This window comes from Accipiter gentilis, chromosome 16 (genome assembly GCF_929443795.1).
Source record: "Accipiter gentilis chromosome 16, bAccGen1.1, whole genome shotgun sequence".
Taxonomy (NCBI): Eukaryota; Metazoa; Chordata; class Aves; order Accipitriformes; family Accipitridae; genus Astur; species Astur gentilis.
In genome coordinates, this window is record NC_064895.1 from 10,529,353 (window position 1) to 10,551,393 (window position 22,041).

Consider the following 22,041-nt stretch of genomic DNA (forward strand, 5'->3'; position numbering starts at 1 on the left):
TAAAATATGAAATGGGTCAGCCTCACGGTGGGCAGTTCAGAAAGTCCATCAGTGATGGCTACTTTATCACCTTTTGAAGAGCTGGCATACAAGGTATGGACTACCACAGATACCAGCTGTAAAAACAAGGCAGTAACTATGACTGAACAGGCAATGATCTGTTCATAAAGTGCAGAGACCCCTGAGAAGGTTATTCAGAGCAGCTGGAGTTCACCTAGACACGTTACCAGCTTTTTTGCAATAAGCACTTCTCCTGAGCTGATAAAGGTGAGGCAATAACACACTGTAAAAGGAGAAGTAAAACAGGCCTTCCTAGACACTTACTCTCAAAGTTTAAAGAATACATGCTGAAAAACGCTGACAGTGTCCTGAAGGTGAAAGGGGATGTTCATGCAAAGATCAACCTGAAAATCCATGTATGGAAATGGATAGCTGATATTGTTTAACTCGGTGAGCAGGTCCTCTGAACCAAAACCAAAATGTCTCTCCTTCCCTGAATAAAAAAATAAATGTTTTGAATTTGGTTTTCTCTCAGACAGCAAGGGACTGCTTGAAGGTTCATACTACATGTCTACATTTTATTCACAGAAAACACAGTTTTGGCGACCAGTTACAAGACTGCTTGCAAACAGTCTTGTGTTTCCCATCTGTTTTAATGGCATACTAAGGTATCTGTTTCGATGCCATTGGTTTTGCTCCTGCATGCAAATAATTGATATTTCGTCACAAAAATTCTACATGTCCACATACATTTATGTATACTTAGCACACATTTATGAATACTGGGTATGGTCTATTCTTTTTTTTTTAACTTAAAATTGACAGTGCATATAGGGAGTGTTTTTAAAATAAACTGGCTATCTGAAAGGCATTTTCTCTGTTCCCTGTCCCCTTGTAATTAGACACTATTCTAAGAGACGGATGGAAGAATTAAGGGAAGGGATGAGTTCTTAGGGCTGTGAAAGAAAGTTTAAAAAAAAAAAGAAAGACAAAGAAAAGACAGATTAGCCGAAGTAGCATATGCAAATAAACCTACCTGAGCTTCCTTTGCCTTTCCAGCTGTCTTTGGGTTCATGAAGTACTCCTAACTTTCATCCAAGTACGCCTCCTGACTCCTCTGTGTACCCCTCTTCAATAAGCTTCTTGTCCATATCCATTTCTGAGGTTCTTCTCTTTTTTGAGGTCATATGTCCAATGGTCATGGAGTTCTAATTTTCTTTAGCATCAAATTCTGTATACTGGTCAAAAGAACCTCAGCTTTTCCAAAGGCAGCTTCCTTTTCATCAAATGTTTAATTCTTTTTCCCTGCCATGACATTGTTACTCATTCATCTCATCACAGCCTCTGCATCTTTTATTTACAATGTCCAAACATCACCTTAGTTCTTGTGAGAATGCTGCAGCCTGGCCCGAGCCTACTATCCCTGAGGACTGAAGTATACTACTTTCCTGGAACACAGAGGTCCAATAACTCCACACAAAGTAATACCCTTAAGCTTAGGTAGATCCAAACACCCGGAGTATTTTAAAAGGTTGAGAAAAATGTTTTTTCATCACTGGATGTGATGAAATCTGGAATTTGATGAAAACCAGAGTTTGAGATTGGGAGCAGACTGGTCACAGCCAAAGGGACAGAGGATTATGAAATTCTTGATGAACTTCGTAAATTTGTTTCTCTTAATAAATAAATAACATACCACCTGTGCAGGCATCTTACCACTGACGGAACAGACAACATTTTCTCTGTGTGAATAGATAGTTTAACTTGACCTGCTTAAACTCTGCGTGCTTCCTGGCAAGACATGGAATGGACTTTGTGTGTGCACATGCTGAAAAAACACAAGCATTACTTTGTAGTCTCAACTCCAAGCCCAATGAGTTTGGTTTTGTGGATTTTAAAATCAAACTATGCTGCATGACCAGGACACTGCAGAAATACCATTCTGGATTCATAACAACTTGTCTTAGACACACCATACCACTATAAAGATACACAGAAAATAAAAAGCCCTGCACTCAACCTTATAATTTGCTATGACATAACAGTTTTATTTCTTTCTAAATATGCACATACCCAAAAAACAATCCTGAATATTTATACATGGGACGTGACAGCCACAATGTATGCAAAGTTGTTATAAACGTAGTTTCACATTTAAACACGGGCCTTTTCCTCTTCAGACAACAGAGGGATTGCTAGTATCTCTGAAAATGTTACTAAACCAAATCACCAGTGCTGAAAATTAAGACATTTGATTTAACAACTAATTCTGGGGAAGGTGATAAGAAACAAAGGGATGAGCCACTGACTCACAGTGTCACAAGAGGCCTGGGGAACCCCTTTCAAGGGTATTCCTTACGTGAGAGAATGCCCTGCTGCAGCACTGGAAGGAATGCCAGAGCATCTACTCCAAGAGAAAGAACAATCAGTCCCTACAGTTTCTCCTCATAACAAACCTTGGCTATCTTCTCTTTCTGCATTTTGGCTATTTATTTGAACCAAGGAAGTGTTCAGCAAGTGACAAAGATGGACTAGGTTAAATGCTGTAACATGGTACTTATTCACACCACATTAGGCAGAGGAACACTAAAATTAGGCATAAAATTTTATTCCCTTGGTAGTATCCTCCTGTATTGGCTAGAGACAAGAGGAGAAAAGGGAATTTCCCTCGGAAAAATAAAGCAAGCTTTTGATATGTAACATAAATATTGTGGCATTACACCTTTCAAGTAAGTATGATCATTTCTATCCAGGGCGGGGGGGGGGGGGGGGGGGGGGGGGGGAGGGGGGGAGGTGAAACATCACCAGAGAGACTGGAAAAAAAAAACAGCCATTCAGTGAGCAGCCTAAAGGCTCTTTTGAATGCTTACTATACTCTCCTTTACATTCTGGCTGTAAACAACCTTATTAATTACAAAAACATAAGAAAGTGAGGAGATGTTTTCTTTTGATTTTACTGGAGCCACATGAGAAATATGTTTGGCCTATCACTCTACAAAAAGATATTACAGGCCTGATACAAAGCTCATTGCTGTCTTTCCTTTCGGGTCAGGAGCACGCTCATGAAAAGTAGGAACGAAACAGCAGACTTCTTAAAACCTATCATGAAAATAATTTTTTAAAAATTGCTGCTTTGCACTGATTCTCTTCACCACTGCACATACTGATGGACAGCACTTGCTGGGTTCAGACTGAAACAGCTGAAGTTATGCCAAGTGAACATACATCCGTAGTACACCATGCCCTTTTTAATCAACTTCCTGATTAAAAAAATGCCATGCTGACATTAAGGTATGAGAGATGTAGACTTTTAATACTATACAAAATAATAGACCCCGATGCTGGTTTGGTTGAAAATCTGTGACCTTACAGATGTTTATGAGTTTGCCTGGTGCAGAGCTATAATCAATTTGGTTATGATGGACCCTCAAGATATATAAAATTTATCCTGAAGGAAGCTGGTTTCTGAAACCAATTGCCCAGATGCATTAGGCAGGTGGGAGTTTCAGCAAACCAAAGGGTCTACTGGCAGACGCAACACTGATTTCTTAACGTTTACAACCTATCAGACAGTTCTATACCAGACCTGATTTGATGGATCCCTATGGGGCGTGCTGCAGCCCTTGGTTATTTCCACAACCAAGTTGGCTAGTTTTGCTACTTGGTGACCGTGTTCCACATCTGCAGCTTCAGTGCAAACATACTGAACTACTACATACACTGCAAATCTGATCTGAGATCAGATTTTAAATCCGATCTAATAATGATGTTTACTGTTTTCCTCACTAAAAGTATGATCCCTTTTAAGGGATCAAAAATCCTATTGTGGTTTTTGTCTGTCTCCTTATCCTACTCCCCCTCCCAACACAAGACGTTCCCCCTTCACTTCAGTTTCATTACGTTTTGCTGCTTTTTCCTCTACGGCTAAAATAGGCAGAGTGGTTCTAATCAAAGCAAAATACTGTGAAGGATTCTAAAGAGATAATCTTTGACAACAGCCTACAAAACCTTTGATTTGCTCTCCTTGTGACTTTTTTATCTAGGATATGTGGAGAAGATGATGCTATTTGGTCTGCACCCATTTTCATTCCATAGAAATCTGGCTGCACTTCTGTTTAAAACATCACTGTTAATCTTATTAGGATTTCTCATCACTCCTATTGTGGAGAAGGAAAAGGTCAGTAAGTAATCTACAGCCATAAAGTTTTCTTGTACTATAGTATCAAGAACTTCACATCTTTACTGAAAGTTGATCAACATGATGCAAACATTTATCAAGTTCAGGTAAATTGATATTAAATTCAGAATTTCCATGAGTATATTCAGTGTTGTATACGTATTTAATATCAAAGTACTTTTCCACCACTGAATCTCTCAACCAAACAATGACTGTGCTCAGTTGATCAAGAAATAGGTTCCAATACAGAGAACTTTGTTTTATATATGTGCTTGTGCAGTGCACTTAAAAAGAAATGCCCATGCTGATCTCTCATGGAAATGCTGATGGATGGGAATTATATTTTCATTCTGTTGGAGTCCACATAAAAGCCTGACTCGTGCAGGAGAACAGTTTTCAAAACAGTACCTTTTTTGCCATTCAAATGGCAAAGTTTCTATGCCTAGCTAATAAATTGCCGCATATGTGTATGCATGTATATGTATGTAATCAAAATACTCTTTTGCATATCTTACTCATCTGTTCAACACAAAAATTAAACAAAATAGAAAAGAACATAAAAAAGAGACCCTCAAAAATTGTTCTTAACAAATCTTGAGAAAGAATACACCTCTGAATACACTGAAGTAGGTCGTCTTCTTTCTTAATTGTCTTTGTCTCCAAACACACAGTTGCTCAATTCTATAATATGTAAGATACAAGATTGTAGAGTAAAGCAACAAAGTCATACTATGAACTAAGAACTACTACGATAAAACTGATGCCCTTTTCGAAAATGTGGGCATATAACTAGGTATTTGAATCTAAAACAAAGAAACCACTGCAAATGTTTCGTATTTAACTATTGCCCTTGTTGGTTAAAATAATGGGGGGGGGAGGGGGGGGGGAACAGTCACTCTCCAGAAAGTTCAGGCTCTAAAATACATACAAAATTGAGTCTAGTCTTAGATTAGTTTAAAATGTACCGAATTCTGCATTTACTCATTGTAGTCGTTTACTCTTCTCTTTGTTTCACTTGATAAACCAATGTAGTTTTCAGAAAAAAATAATAATTACTTTTCTTCCCAGTGAAAAATCCTGGTTTATTGCATAGTCTTACATCACTCTGTATTTCTAATGTTAGGAGTGTTATGTTGCCTTCTCAATTGTTTTTAAATGTGTCATACTGCAAACAAGTATAAACATATATATTCACCAGACCAAACCACAGCAACCAACTTTAACCTTATCATTCCAAACTTGAAGAACCTTGATAAATCATCAGGAGTACCTGCTAACTGCCTACTAAGGGTTAACAGTTTGTTCCATTATTTTTCTGTTTGTTTGTTTGTTTGTTTGCAGAGTGACATGACAAAGACTTTTATTTGTTTGGTAATTTTTGAAAATAAAACTATCACACAAAACTGAAATGTCAACTGGAAAAAAAAAGGAGAAAGGTAAAAACTAAACATCGCTGGGAACTGTATGCTGTTGTTCTTCAAAACAACATAATTAAAGGTGACAAAACCCCCTCACCTCTCAAATTAAAGCAAATCATACATTAAACTGGTTTACAATAGTCACAAGAACTATGTAAAGACAATTAAAGGATAATAATTTCTACTTAACCCCAACCTTAACTGCAGTTTCAAAATTAGGTCAGTTAAAATGAAAATCACCATTTTTAAGGAGATTAGGAATCATTAAAATTGGATAAAAACATTCCTAAATGACCACACGAAAAAAAGCAAATGTAACTAAATGTTAAAGCCCCCCATATTTTATACACAGCATCAGAATTATATAAGAAATGCCTATCAATGGATGCTCTGTTCGAGAAGTGGGATTCCAGTCTGACTCAGTGCTATTATCTGGCAACAAAATCTGTAATTCAAAGATAGCTTGTTTATTTTCTTCTTTTGTTTCCTGCTTTCAATAAAGAAGCCTTTATAAGGACACATATATAACGGAGATATTTGGAGCTGAGAGAATCACTAGTAATTTGTCAATCAATAACTTCAGGTTTTAGCATTACTGGTGAGTTTGTGTTAAATAAGCATTTTTTTCCTTTCAGCCAAGAAAATGCATACCACACCAATCAAAACTAATCACATCTGGGCTTTCATTGAAACAGCAGTTACTAATTTACAGGTCTGCCCACATCGTTCTAGAAAATAGGAAGCAGAAATCTGACATTTCCAGCAGTCGTTATTAAAACAACAACCACTGAGAGCTCGATCCCGTTTCCACTGGAAGCAATGTCAAACTCCCCGTAGACTTCAGGGAGAGCAGGATCGAGCCCTGAGCTGCTCAGCCTCCTCCAGCTCTGTGCACAGGAGATGTTGTTGAGGAGCTGGGGTGGAAGAAGAGAAGTACAAACCCCAGCTATTCCTTTGTTAACTGCCCAAAGAGTTGAACTTTCCATCACTTTGTGAACAACAGCAAAGTGCCCTGCAAACAACAACGGTGATAAAAGGACATATTTACCTTGAGGGAATAGCAAAGGGAAAGCCGTAGAATTGCACAACAAAGTAGTCCAAATGAATTATCTATGCGTGCAGTCCAAACGTGCGCCTTCAAGTAGGCCACAGTCTGTCAAGCAGTCGTCTCGGCACCAGCCACCCTGCCTTCCATCTTACGAGATTCACCCAGAAAACTGACAGACCTGCTCCACGACAACAAAACTCTCCTAATGCTTTTGAACGCCCACCATTTGTTCTCCATTCATCCAATCAACTTTCCACTGCACATCTTCTCCTGCGACTGAGGCTCAGAGGCAGGATCCCTTCTCATCTGTATGCTAATTATTTTGCCACATGGACAAAAGTAATAATGCTTTCAGACAGGAAACCAACGGGCCCGAAGTCGAAGGCAGAAATTAATAAGTTGCCACCACTGAACGCTGAGAAGATGGGCATGCGTGCAGCTCCGTGGCTGACGGATCAGCTGTAACCTCCATTTAAGAGCAGCAGAGAGGCGACGGGCTGGAGGAAGCAGCCTCGGCAGCGTAGCATGCATCAAGCCCAAGTTCCCTCAGAGACCACATCACTGCAGCAGAACAGCATCCGTAGCAGATTGCCGACTTACCCCGCCTCAGCCCGCGTCCTTTAAGCAGCGCGACGCGCATCCATTTCCCCGGCCCCGCCGCGCGGGTGCAGCTGCCCGCCGCGGCCGCGCACGCCCAGCCCCCGCCGGCGCGGCAGGAGGCGGGCAGGGCTGGGGCCGCGCTCCGCGCCCTCCCCGGCACCCCGGGCCGGGCTCCCCGGCGGCGTGGGGCGCCGCGGCGGCGCTGTATTCCACCGAATAGAGGGGAAAGCCGAAACGCCGCAGCCGCCCGCCAGGGGAGACCGCTCGAAATACTCCCCGGCCGCTGCTGCTAGCGTAAAATGGTGTCTCCGTTAGAGAACGCCCCCCCCCCCCCCCCAAAAAAAAAAAAAAAAAGAGAGAGAGAGAGAAACAATAATTAGGCACCTAGATGTATCTTTAGGAGAAAATCATGACTTGGAAACCATCGTTGTTTCGCCACTGGGGTACCACTCCGGGGCCTATAGAGTTAATTCAGCTGGGCTCCTGAAGCCTCGCTTATTTTACCTGCTCACACCATCTTCTCCCCTTTGAAACAAAAGAAATGAACTATTTCCAGAGGAAGAGATTAGCAGCCTTCCACCATTAGCAACTCGCGCGGCTCAGCTTTATGTGATCAGCAGCCCAAACATAAACAAGGGCTCGCGGGCAAAAAGGGGCCAGATTTGCACGGGCCCCTCAGCTGCGTTTTCCCCAGCAACCTGACGTGGATATCGCGGCTCCTGCTGCCTCCGCTTAGCCGGGGAGCGCGTTACTAAACGTGTCGCACAGACAATAACTGGGAAGAGGCACCTCACCGCCTCGCAACGCCGCTGCGGAGGCTCTCCGCCGGCGTGCGCCCGCCCCCGGGCAGCCTCCCTGCGGGGCTCGTCCCCGGGCAGCCGGATGCCGCGGCGCCGGGAGCGGCTCGCCAGCGGGGAGTCGCTTCGTTTAAAGCCGTCCCCGAAATGTCATTTCGGGAGCCGCGTGACAGGCTGTGATCTCTACGCGGAGGCGGCGGCGGCACCCCCCTGCACTGGCACGGCTCCGCACGCCCCCGCGGACTCAGCCCCGCCGTGCCCCGGCCCCTGCCCCGGGCCCCGCCGCGCCTCCCGCCGGCTCCCCGGCGCTGCCCCGCAGAAGCCCGCCCTCAGCGTCCATTCCCGCAGGCAGGCTGCCTTTCCTATGGGGAGGACCCTGGCTAGCGCACACGTGCAGCCTATATGCCCTCCCTATACACCCAGGCGCGCGCCTGCCGGTTTCGTTGCCCTCCTTATTGCCATTGTGCTGCTGCAGCCCCCTCCTCCCCGCATCCCTCCCTCCCTCTCCCCCTCCTTCTCTCCCTCCCTCCCTCCCTCCCTCCCTCCCTCCCCGCCGCGGCTCGCCCTGCACGGTGATGCTCGGTGCGGGCAGCCCCGCGGCTGGCAGGGCATCGCGGGCAGACCCGCTGGCCGCAACAGAGGCAGGGGAGACTGACCCAAAAGTCACAAGGAACACCCTCCTGCAGCCCTGGGAGGTAATCCCTCCCGAGCCCGAGCCCGCTGCCTGACGTGTGGAGACCAGACATGTCGGTTACCGTAGAGGTTACCATTCCCTTCCCATCTAGCCTTGCCAGGAATCGCACTGCGCTCTGAAGGGAAGGCGAGTCTCCGCGCTCCAGCCCTCGGCATCCCGAGCCACCGCAGCAGCTCCACAGCCGCACTCCGATGGCAGGAGAGGGGCTTTTGGGGGGAAGCCTGTCACAGGGATTCAGGGGAGAGCCAGCCTGCTGGGGAAGGGACTAACAATAGCAAAGCCCTCACCACTTCCACGCATTTGGTGGAAAAGGCAGTGTTTCCCTCAGAAAGCAAAAACAGGACTTGCGTGTCTCTTCCCCCGCCCCCCATCTCCACCTCGCTCGTGGTTTGGGTTTTTGTGTGTGTGTGTGTGTGTTTGTCGGTTGGTTTTTTTTCCTTAATTTTTCTCTGTCATCTCTGATTACATCTCCCCGCACTCGCAGGGCTCCCCCGAGGCCGAGGCGCGGAGCCCTCGGGAGCGGCGCCGCGGCCGGGCCGCAGGTGCGGGCAGGGAGCGCGGAAGGCGCCGCGCAGGGCGGAGGGGGGGCGAGGGGGGAGTTGGGGAGCGGGTCTGCGGGGAGGAAAGCCTCCTCGTAGCTGGGAAGGAGAGCTACCATGTTTGTGTCGTAGCGAGGGCATGTCACTTTGGGTTTTTTCCACCCAAATCAATGTAGCCTGAGAAGCACAGGCATACCTGGAGATGAAAGGGCCCAGTTGTAAGTGTACAGGGGCACCTGCACCCCTACAGAGGAATCTCATCCTTTTCTAACGCAAGGTTTGCATGCAGAATCTTTGGGTAGCTGTATTCGCGTTTCAAAAATCAAGGCTTGTCTCTTCCCTCTGCTAAAGCTAACCTCCTTCTGTTAGATCCTGGCTCGCCTTAGTATGATGGTGAAGGCGACTATGTGGCACACATATCATGGCAGGTGTTTTCAAACTTTGTGAAGGCAATTTAGCTGGAAAAAAACTCATCATCTTGTCCAGCCTTCAGGATGACACAACAAAATGGCCTGGTGCTTCTCCCACTGAAGACAAAAACAAGACTTGCTTTAATCGGGGCAGAATGTATATAAATCCTGTTGGTGAGAGTTAAGGGGGGGGGGGGGGGGAAGAGAATTGCATAAATTAGAAACATTTACAAAAAGACCAGTGTGAAAAAAAATTTGAGAGACTGGTGATTCATTGGCCTAATTATCCTCCATAAGACATTAGGGTATGGGTTTAATGTTGTGGGTTGGATTCTCCCTCCCCCAGCCTGTGTCTCGTCAACGCGCATTATCCATGGGGAAAAGGAGATGCAGGTCATGTTTAAGCAGCGTTAATGAGAGCACAGTATTTTTCCTGAAGGTTAAGTTAGCCAGGTTAGCAAATTTCAGGTAAAGTATGCTTGAAAACCTTCCATTTATTTTACTTTCTGGCTGGTAGCAGTTTCTAACGAGATTTGAAACATTAGACAAACACAGAAAGCAGAATTCAAGCATCAGACGAACCCACTACTGTCAATAAGGGACTACAATTTCAGCTTGACAGGAGTATTACAAGAATATACCCGCTAACGAGCAGCCTTAATTGGCCTGCATATTGTGGCTGTCACTGTTAAAACCTGTTCCTATACAGTCCTATTTTATACATCCTTTAAACGTATAGTTCTCTAAAGCAGTTAAGGAGACAATACTTTACTCACTGGGCTTTTGATTTTGGGTGGGAAAGAAATGGGAAGAAAAGGAAATGAAAAGAAAATAGGAAACCCTGCCGGTTAAGAATATGGTATCAGTGACTGAAAAACTACGCGGAAGTCAAACGTATAGTAAAAAAAGCAACAGACTTTTTTGGTTTCAGTGCACTTTGTCAATTCTGAATGTAATTATTATTTACCCATAGATTGCAATGGCTGCAGAAGTTTCACTGACATTTACTACACTCAAATCTTTTAAAATGTAGTATGTTCTTTAACAGATCCCACCTTTTCCTCAGCAGGACACTTTGTCTTAAAAGTATTTTTAATTTAGTGATTTGCAGGAGTTCACTGCTGGTCCTGGCAAATCCTTCACACAATAGAGTTTAATGTGTGGCTTCAGTTTCCAGTACAGGGTCATGCTCATAAAGAATACAAATGAAAGAGAAGATATTTTTTAAAAAAAAAAGTTACTGCGCATGTGCAATTGGCAGTTATTAAATGATAACAATGTAACTTCTAGATAATAAAAGTCAAAATACCAAATAGGGCAGAGCAGATGATGCCCTAATGCTACGTAAGGTGCCTTACTTTAAAGAAGTTATTCCTAGTCTGATTTAAAACCGTCTAACCTAACCTGCAAACTTGAATATAAAATCCTGCTTCAACTGAAGACTGCAGAAGTAATTTATATGTATAATGAAACCTTAAAAAGATCTTCCAGATCAAGTTTCAATCGATAAAATGCTTCCTATTGTCAAACTCCGGAAAACGGGGATTTGCAGTGCAGACGCAGGAAAGACCCTAGGCACAATAGTGCTGGCGAAGGCAAACGTAATTCTGAGGTGGTGAGCTGGGTAGGTTGTTTCTTTGCACAAAAAAAAGAAGATAAATGAAAGCATTTAGCTCAACAAAGAACTCTTTTACTAGGAAGGAGAAGTCTGGCTAAGTATGGCAACACCTGTAATGTCCCTCACGTTCCGAGAGTTAAATTGCACGGCTGCAAGGAACTGCTGTTTAAACTACACTGCCCCGTGGATCTCCCCGAGAAAACAAAACGCACGCCAAGACAGCTCTTGAAAGAAAAGAAAGGAAGAAGTATTTAAATGCAGAGATTCGATGCTTTACCACAGCCATCTTCACACCGCCTAATTAGAAGGCATAAAGCCTCTCCCGCTTTTACCTCACTGAGCAGAGTCATTAGGGTGATGAAAGCGAGTCGTTTCCCCGCTGCCGGTACGCGGGAGGGAGGGAAACCGGGCGGCGCGGCGGTAATTGCTGCCGGCGGCGGACAGCTCCCGGTGCTGAAAGGCGCGGGCCGGCCCCGCGGGCACCGCGCCGCGGCCCGCCGCCTCTGAACCGGCACCGGCACCGGCACCCCCGCGCCGGGGGGGGCGGCAAGGGCTCGGGCTGAATAGCGCTGGCTGCAGAACAATGGCAGCCAGCTCCAAATCCTGCTATAATCGCGTTAATGAGATTAATCAGTGAATTAGCAGCAGTCAAATGTCAGGGTGGCAAGGAGGAATCCAACCAAGCTCGGCAATTAACTTTTGGGGGGGGCAGGGGAAGGCGACCGACTGGGTTATCTGTTAGGCTTTTCTCGAAGTTTACCGGGTTTTATTCACCAGCCTTTGGAAGATGCTGACAATTCAAGTGGAGGGGGGAGGAGGGGATGAGACGGAGACCTCAACCTTTGCGTGCTGTACGACAGCCTGCTAATACACAGCATCCCGTTACTTCCCGCTGAAGTCCATTGAGGAAACTGGTGCCGTTTCAAACCACCCACCCCAGCCGCCAGAGCTGCTGCACTGTGCTGAACTCGGAGTGTGATATTAGTTCTGTGATCTAACTTCCACCGCAAATTCCAACAGGCATGATAAATATGGCGGATGCCAAAGAAGCATTAAATCTTATTCCTTTTTAAAAATCTACAAGAAAGATACTCTTTCTGAAATCAGAGGGGTAGGAGAAAAGAGTGCCCTTTAAACAACTATCAGCAAGAGGTTATCACAAGTTAATGCTAGATCTGTTGCAGAGTGTTTTCTAAAACAAACAAACAAAAAAAAGAGAGGCATTTTAATAAAGTAATTTAGGTTAAGTTACTTAATGTAGGCAAGTCAGAGATCTGGTCTCTAGCTGACCTCAATAAAAGTGAAACTTCTCTCCACCTGAAATTTAGCACCCACGACCATTTCTCGGTTGCAAGTACGAAATATAAAGAGATTCCCCGTAGATAATAAATAAAATCCAAATGTATTTATTTGCAAGAAAGAGAGTACTGCACATCTCCTTGTCTACCTTTAAAAGGAGTATCGTCAACCATGCAAAGCATTTGTCATGTAAAAACTCTACTTTTTTGCACACACTACTTCTGCATAGAACAAATAAACGTTTTTTTTAAAAAAAAAAAAAAAAACAAAACTCTTTTCCAAGATAAGGCTGTGCACGTTGTTCAGTACTCAGAAGAAAATGGCATGCTTCTGTTCCACTGAGTTTAATCTTTGTTAGTGACAAATAAAAGAAGCAAACCTGTGTAACGTCTCTTCCATAACAGACTAAGTCATTCCTTTTTTACTAATGTAAGTCGTTTTCTTTTATACTCTTCAGTTACTTTTTAGCACTAAATTAATAAAGATTAATACATTTGCACTAAATGTACATGGACTAGTCACACTTATCTGAACTATTTTAAAATTGAAGTATAGACTATGACGTTTTCAGAGAGTTAACTGAATTAAGCATCCCTTATTTACAAAGCTTTTTCTCTTTAAAGAAAAACTATTACAGATACGAAACATTTAAGACAGTGTTCTTTCAAAATGCTACTCTTACATGAGTGTTCCCCTTTAAAGTACAAATCCACTGGTTTTAAACGTCGTTTTAGTGTGAAAACATAGTATCTTATAATCTTTTATTTAATTGCACTCGGCTGTCATTGAGCATTCCAATCTGTGAAGTTTTTGTCTCGGGTTCTCCATATCAAACAAGTACCGTCCAACATGCAGCAAGTTTATATAAACAACAACATGCTTAATGCATGCAACATTATGCGTTCATATAGTAAACACACACTTTAGGATTTTTTATCAGCTATTCTACAGCCCAATACAATTTCGGCTGCACAGCAATATTGCCAGAAGAACTTGAAAAGAGCAAACAATGGACATTTAAGTACAAGCTACAGAACGACTGCAAAAATCACAATAATCTTTCCAGTTAGCTACAAGAATCAACCCCCACCCTGCACAAAACACAGCCCACACCTGCACCGTTAACCATTTACAAGTTAAACATAAGCAAGACATTTCAGCATGGTTAAGAAACACCCTGGCTTACTACAACTTTGAAAGGATGAGGAGTAAGAAGCATACCACAGAGACCCAGAAAAGGCTGCTTTTTTCTTCATTGAACACTGAAAAGATACCCCATGTTCCAGGGAATTCAAAAAATATATATATATTAAAATACACCCACCAACACTGAGTAAAAAAATCAGGGGGGCTTCAAGAAGACTGCAGGGAAAAAGCTCTCACTCTCTTTAGTGTGCAGAAGCTTAGGGGGAAAAAAATGTCGCCCTGGCAGGAATGACAAATGCAGTAGGATAGGCTAGCAGGCCTGAGGGATCTGTTTTACTTCCACATACATCCTCTAATGCACGCACTCCCACTCATCCTCTCGAGATGCCTTTTTTTTTTCCTCCACTTTTTTTTTTCACCAGCTCCAAATCCCCGGCATATGACCTTCTGTTAAATAGATAAAAAAAAATTTGCTTATCAGTCATGCAAATGAGGCTGAATTCATTTTCCACAACAGATGGCCTCATAGATAATGATGATGGAAGAGAGAAAATTGAATGTCTCTCACAAGGTGGTCATGGCAACCGAGAGCAGAATAATATCAATAATAAGCTCACTGCATAATAAGGTTGTCAATCCCACAAATCAAAGTCTCCAGCTAAATCAGGTATCCCACCCCCAGCTAGTTATCAGGTAAATAGAGAAATAGAGAGCGTCCTTTTTCTTTTTAAACGAGGAGCTGTGAAAAGAAATGGTAGCTCCAGCGATTCCAGGATACAAGGGGAAGGAAGGAGCAGAAGAGATTTTGCTCCGCTAATTGTATTTTATTTAATGATTAAGGGAGGGGGGTGTTGGGTTTTTCCTCCTTTTTTTTTTTTTTTTTTATTATTATTATTTCCACAGGGTTTTTATTTGTTAGAGGGGGGTTCTGGTTTGTTTTTTAGCAGCGAGGCTGGTATTTTGAACTCGATCTGCAGCCGAAGCCTTGCCTCCCCTCCCAGTGTCTGATGTGGAGTGCTGCATTGATGCAATAGCAGCTCGCCTCAGGCTTCCACCTTGGCTCCCAGGGGGCCATCCCGCAAAATGAATCAGCAGCCATCCTGAGCAGACTGATTAAAATGAAAATGGCAAGGCACATGTCTGGGCGGAACTAGAGCCGAGCTGCGCTGCCTGTCTGGCAAGCATGCTCAATATAGCTTTTGCTAATAATGGCTTACCGCCTTTCGGTTTTTTAAAGGTATTACCGTCGCCCCTTCCCCCACCCCCTAAACAGAAAACGGTGCTGGGGGGTTCCCCCCCTTCGCTGTATACTGCTCACAGCTAGAGTTTGCCAGACTGAGATGCAGTGATTGTGAAAAGCCACACTTGCTTTGCAGGGATTTTCTTCGCAGATGTGCTGAAATATCAAGACAACATATTAACATGCCGCTATAAATTATTCCCAGATATTAGCTGGGAAAGAAACCTCAGAGGAAGAGGAAAGCTCAGTCACTACCAGAAACATCATTTTTTCCCCCGTTTTTACACCTCAGCTTGCAATGGCACCTTGTGCATTATGCATCACGAGAAAATGACTGCCACTAAACGCAGAGCAACTTCCTGGAGCTCTCTATGCACGGTGTTTGACAGACTCCGAGCTGCATTTCTAACCACCCCACCCCCACCCACCCCCCCATCTTCCCCAAGCAGACAACTGCTTGCATAGAGAAAGAGCCATTTAAAGCAGGCATGTCCTGTAGTCCTTTGATGAAATACATTTTGCGGACAGCTTCGCCGTGCAAAAACATCATCGAGAAAATATCGATCCATGCATGCACGGGACCTGAAACCCGGGCAGACTGTTGTTTTGTGAGGTGTGGGGATTGCTCTGCCCAGGGATTTTTGTTGTTGGGTTTGGTGGGGGTTTTTTTAAGCAAATGGCTCAGCGGCATATCTCTGGAAACCGGCATGTACGTGCTGTACGTATGCACATACACCCCGATGTGCCTTCGGTTAATTCCTGGTTTAAAACCGCTGGGATTATTTTTTTTTCCCCCTGCCTTTTTCTCCCCGCTCCCCGCCCTGCACTCTAGCCCTGTTACTGCAGTGTGAACCAGAAATCAATAGGGCTGCTCTAATGGAGGTTCCAGCTGCAGTTGCCTGTGCAGACACACGCACGCACACACACACACACGCACAGACACTGACGTCTGTGCAGCTTTCTCAGCCGATTGGGCACCACATCGGATGTTCTGTGGAGCAAAGAATAGGAATCATTTACAGTCTGCTAAAAAAAAAAATGGTACCTTGCATTTCCCTGTCTCCAAGAGCGCCAGGCTGGGCTGGCCGCACCGGCGGGCTGCAGTGCGTGAGCGGGAGCAGCGCTCGGGGGACGGGCAGTCTCCGCGGGGTACCCGCTGCCACCCCGAGACCACCACAGAGGCTGCCGGGGCACAGAACCCCGCAATTCATATGGGGTGTTTCTCTAAGGTTACCAATTCATACCGTGAAAGATAAGAATGCGAACATAGGAAAATAGTCACGAAATATCAAAGCGGTTTAATTGATAGATTAGTAGAGCTCTTGTGCCCTTTGATGTGTTTGCAAGTATTTCTGAGCTCTGAAGAGTATTTTAATGAAAGCTTTATTTTTAAGGGCTTTGTTAGAAATTATGCACTGAACATCGAAAATTTCGATGTAAGTTGCTTGCTTCCCCTTCCTTCAGTGGAAAAATATTTAATTTGTTGAAGATTAGCTTCAAGTTTAGTTTCCTATAGTCTTGAAGTGTTTTCATGTGTAAAGCTACTCCTTGTTAACAAAATATGTTTGGGGTTTTCCCCTTTTAAACAATAAAAGCCAGGCTCTGTTGGTTACCTGATGTTGTAGCTGTTTATCTCTGAAACAAGAAACAACCCTGTTGGTGAGCGTATAAAAAAATTCTAATTCTCTACTCCCAAGATAAGGTATTCCTGGGATCTGCAGCACTGCAGAACACCTCCCCCACCACCCTGTCAATGTATTTCAACTTCAGTGTATTGACAGCAACTGCCCCAGCCTGAGTCTGGCTCCAGTGAAGCATTTATATTCCTTCCACTCAGCCCTGTGGATCTTTGCAGGGCTCAGGATGCCAACCCAGGACCCACTCTGGAGAAATAAAGTCTGGGAAAATGAATGAATCATAAAGCCGTATTGCACGACAGAGTCACATCCCAGCCTGTGTTCTACAGCTCATTCTTATGCAAGCTTTTAAAAAAAATGTGGTTTAAACCCTAAAAATGATGGCATGTGGCAGGGTACTAAGTAATGGGCTGTAGGAAAGGTTAAAACAAAAGGGGGCAGGAAGCACAGACGTCCACCTCTCCTCAACATTAGCAATTACACCATCACAGTACCCCCTCCCCAAATATTTATCTAATCTCTGCTTTAATTATTTATACTAGTTGCCTTTTTTTCTGCTGTCCTTGGCAGTTTGGAGCACAAATTAACTGTTCTCTGTTTCTCTGTGTGGAGACTTTCTGCCTAAGGTGTTTTTTTTTTCCTCCTGCCCAATCCTTATTAAGTTTTAACCCCTTTTGTACTGGACAGAAAGCTCAGGCTGTGCTAGTACTGTAATTGCTGTCCATTTAAAATGTCTATGCCTGCAAAAGCTACTAGATATGTATATTCCCCAGCCTAGCAGCAGACTGTTTACAAGACTGATAAACATAGCATCATAGGCAAAAGTTAAAGCATACAGTGCAACTACTGTCCTGGACTATGAAATTAGAGTCTGAACTCTAACCTATATGCTAAAATGTGTTTCTTTTGTATTCTTTTAGGAAGCAAGCAGATTTCCACGTAATGAAGCTGTTAGGGTGCTACTGATTGGCTCATGCTGTATTTATTAATGTAAGTGAAAATGAACAGTGGCAATTGCCCAGGGATAGAAAGCCCTTACAGTGCCACTAATCCTTACATTCCTTAATCTTCGCGATCTTTTCCTAACACTGGCATTTAGCATGCCCAGAAACCCCAGCCCAACGCATTATGATAGCCACTAAGCCTGAGCATTTACTGAGTATATATGCATTGGGTAACTACTTTTTCGATCTGAAGTTGAGCAACCCTCTGGTAATTAATGGCTGGCTCCTACGAAATCTCCAGTTGGGAAGGGGCACCATGGGCTGGTTGGCTAACTAAGTTCTTTGCAAGGACTACCCAGAAAAGCTGGTGGTAACAAAGTGTTTAGCAGATACTGGCCATTCCAGTAGCTCAGTCCCCACCTCCACAGCCATGGCAGTATCTGAAAAACAGTCCTTCCCAAAGGAAGGACTTGCCTCCTAAAGGCCTTGCCAATTTACCAATAATCTCTGCTATTTTCCCAATTTAGTGACTTTCGTTAAAGCAGCAGGTTAGTATTGATCATACCATATTCAGTAAGCGGGTATAAAGATCACTTTCATGAGACTCAGAAGAACATCTTACAAATACTGCTCTAGCACAGCACGGGGACATGGTGGAAAGTACACCTTAATAAAAATAAGTGGGCTTCATCCAGACAACTCAGACAAAACGTAATACACATAAGGCTCAGAGGAAAAGAAATTATTTTATTTCAAGCAGACCTTGTCTCAGTCATAAGGTTATACACAAAATATTGGTCACACTGTACCCAAACTAGTAATTCATGCACAAATGTGGCATAAATATTCTTCAGTATGTATAAAGTGGTGGCGCACTACTTTCTTCTTGCAGCTATAAAGTTTTTATACTGAAACTGCCTAGTGTCTGGTCCCCATGAACCACTAAGCAAAAAAATGTGTACATGAGTGCATCCATATGTGCAGAAATGCCCTAGAATATTGAATAACTGCTTGCTGTTAGCCCCCAAGCATCTCTTTTCCTCAAATACACTGTCCAAAATGTCAAAAGCCATTACAAATGGGGAAAGAAATCATAGGGATCAAACACCCAGTCCCAGACAAAATGCTGGTGGCTTCATATAAACACTTAGCCTGAGCATTCTCCATTTGGAGCCATATATATGAGGGAACCATTTTACTGTCTAAAGTGATAGGAACACTTAGCATTATTTTGTAGAGAAAGTACCTAAAATAGTCGGTATCTCAAGGATGACAGCTTCAGGATATTCACAATGCAGCTTTCATTTGAGTATGTAAGCAGTACTTCTGATATTTAGCAAAGGACTCTGACTAAATAGTATTTGCATCAGTGCCGCTGGCCTCATGCTCAAAATTACTGACCACGTCCTCAAAGTGTTTCCATGCAGACATGTAGAGTTGCAAGCAAATTTTGCCCATGTTTCAAGCTGGCAGAATGCAAACTGTGTCTGGTCTGGAAGCCAGTCAGACACAGTCAAGATAATAAAAGGCCTGCCACCTAGAAGAATAGGTTGAGTTAGGTGATGACTATGTGCACTCAGGATAGACAGAGTTCCAGTCCCATTAGATGCGGAAACTGCAAAATACTCATACATTTGAGTCAGCTGAAGAATAATTATGGAAATAGGATAAAAATTGCAAGAAAGAGTTCTGAGCAGTAACATGCCTTCATTTTTTCTCATTGGCTTCAGCAGAAAGGAGGAGCAGGCCCACAGAGACATTAACAAATTGGAGAATTCAGAAGAAAAAAAAAAACAATAAAAAGAGTTAAGGAAACGGAGGGAACATTTTATGGGAAAAGATTAAAAACTAAACCCATAGAATGCAAATACAAACTGAAAGAACAGCTATCTCAAGGATGATGGAAGGAAACTGCCAAAAGGGAAAGTTAAAGGTACGCAAAAGGGATACCTCATACACACATATGAGAAGTCAGGGTAAGTTAAAATTGTCATAGTTGAATTCCTGGAGGGGGGGATGACAAGGAGGCATTAAATATTGTGATAGTGTTCTTAGGAGAGTAGTGCAAGGAAGTAAAAGTCATTTACAACTGGACCAAACAAAGCACTGGAAATTACACTATAGGGAACAATCCTAAAATGGCAGGGGAGGGGTCTAAACAATGTAATAGGTCTTTTCAGCTTCTAATTTTCATGATTCCTAGTTATTATCAGTTGCTATCCCTATTTAAGTGATAGTCCCTACTGTAAACGCTTTTGACTAAATAGGAACCTATAAAGGGAATTAGAAATCTCAAATGGAGAAAAAAATGAGCTAAACAAAACCCCTTACAGAATGCTTAGAATTTTTCCAGCTTAGAAGTGAAAATAAAAAAGAAAATAAATACATAAACTTAGCAGAAAATAATTTTCTTCATTATTTTACAAGATTAACAAGTTTAAGGCTTTCACAGTTCTTGAAAAGACTACAGTCCAAGGTGTGTGTTAAATACAGGGGAGACCTTTTCACAAGCCTGTACAAAACAGACATGCAGTTTTAATTTGAAAAACCTGCTATGTGCTTGTCAGACCTGCATGCTTTGCTTTTCCCAATGATGACTTGGGCATACAACCATGCTTAAATTCTTTGCTGAATCAGGACCTGAACTCCTATTGCTACTAATACTTCAGCAAAGGAGTAATTCTATACTGATGAAAAGTCCTGCTGCCTACTCATATATATTTTTTTTTAATTATTTGCATTACTGCAGCAGTTCAAAGCTTAATCAAAGCCTTGATAGGCACACAGGCAAAAAATGTGATCTGAAGTTCTAAACATCTTAAAGAAGGTGACCAATTAAATAAAGGATAGCTAAAGAAAAGTTTCTGACAGAATTCTTGGACTCAACATTGAGATTAGAACTTATTTCATTGCTTCTACTATACTTCCCACAGTTGTTTATAACATGTTTTTTCCATGACTTGACTTAGGAGAACAGACCTCCTGCAATAAGTGTGTCTTCTAAGGGGATGTGAAGAAATTAAGAGAGAAAGAGCAGACTACAACAGTATGGGGCATAAAACAGGTGTCATAGCAAAAAGGTTGCAGAGGAATGTATAGAGCAGGAAAAAGCCCATGAATTGTTTGTACAAGCTGCAGTTGAAAGCAGGATTCACTTCAAGGTTACAACATAGACATTTAGGTGGTTTAAGTCCCACTACAGTCAGTGGAGTCTAGTCAAGACAGTCAACATTGCTTGAAGGAAATTAAGGTGGTCAGATAGGATGTGTATACTTCAGAAAGAGATGAATGGCTCCCCAGGCTCCATCATGTGTTTATCCAATCTCATTTTGCTGTAAGAGGAACTAAGATGCTGAGTATGTGTTCAGGACACCTAAATTAGGAGAAAGATTCAGCTACAGAGCCCAAGAACTACATGTAGATGTTTTAATCTCACCACGAATATTACTTTTTCAAGCTGATTCACTTTTCTAAACAGAGGCATCTACTGCTATCTGACACACCCCAGCTTCCAGCTGCTGCTTCAGAGGGCACAGGTTTCCCTGTAGGTCTTCCTGGAAACTTCTGCCAGCCCTGTGCAATTATCTGACACAGGTGCCATTTTGAGACTGAATTAGGGCACAGCCCCTAATGTGGCTCCTAATGACTCTTTGCTAGGTATTTTTGTACTTAATAAGGAATAAAAAAAACAAAAGCTGAGAAGTTCTGCCATATTTTGCATTTTTCTTTCGCTTTCTTTTTCACCTATCTGAAATATCAATGGTTTTCTGCTCTCAGTAGAAAAATTACCATATTGCCAGGCTCATTTTCATTAAAAAAACCCTGCTTAGTTCATACACTACCTTTCTTTTAAAACATTTACTGTTTAGTTACTAAGCTTAGATAAGTCTCAAAACTATTTAATACTACAAAAAATAGTCAGAGGAAAAATATTCAGGAAACTTTAGTCAGGACACAGTATAACTCCATTGCCTTTATAAGCATAAGAACTACTTGATCCAGGACAGTCAACGCTTTAATATATGATTAGGCAAACATAAAACAGGACAGATATTGATCATTCCCCTGGCATATTATCCAAGGCTCGGCAGCTTGTGTTGTATGGATGTCCCAAGCCAAAGTTTGCATTGACACCATTGCACTCAACACCTCAGCTGATAGACTTCCATAAGTCTGATCAATTTCTGTTTGAAATAATGCATTCTTTCCCTGTCGTATGCTTTTAATGCCAAAGGATTCTGCATGTGATTACATAGTGAAATGTATTCATTATGTATTTCACAATGTCTTTTTCCTTCTTTTATACCTGATGCCTGATAATTTCACTGTGAATCTTCCCCTTCATTTGTTGCATGGCCAATCATTCCTAAGCCCGTTCTCCACACCCTTCATGCTTTCATAGATCATCAGTCACGTATCTCCCCTTCCATTATCATCTCTATGCCAAGCAGAGTAGTTCTGGCTGTGAAAGTTC

General features: G+C 42.9%; 1 protein-coding gene across 12 annotated transcripts in view; it reads right to left on the minus strand.

Moving 5' to 3' along the window:
* Window positions 1-16,065, minus strand: part of MYT1L (myelin transcription factor 1 like) — a 310,962-nt gene extending 294,897 nt beyond the window's left edge. For 8 of the 12 annotated variants that reach the window (XM_049818973.1, XM_049818980.1, XM_049818979.1 and 5 more), the window contains exon 1: window positions 6,644-7,138. The gene's annotated coding sequence lies outside the window, so the exon portion shown is untranslated. The other 4 variants (XM_049818968.1, XM_049818967.1, XM_049818969.1 and 1 more) reach the window with 4 other exon arrangements.
* Between the last annotated feature and the right edge of the window lie 5,976 nt (window positions 16,066-22,041).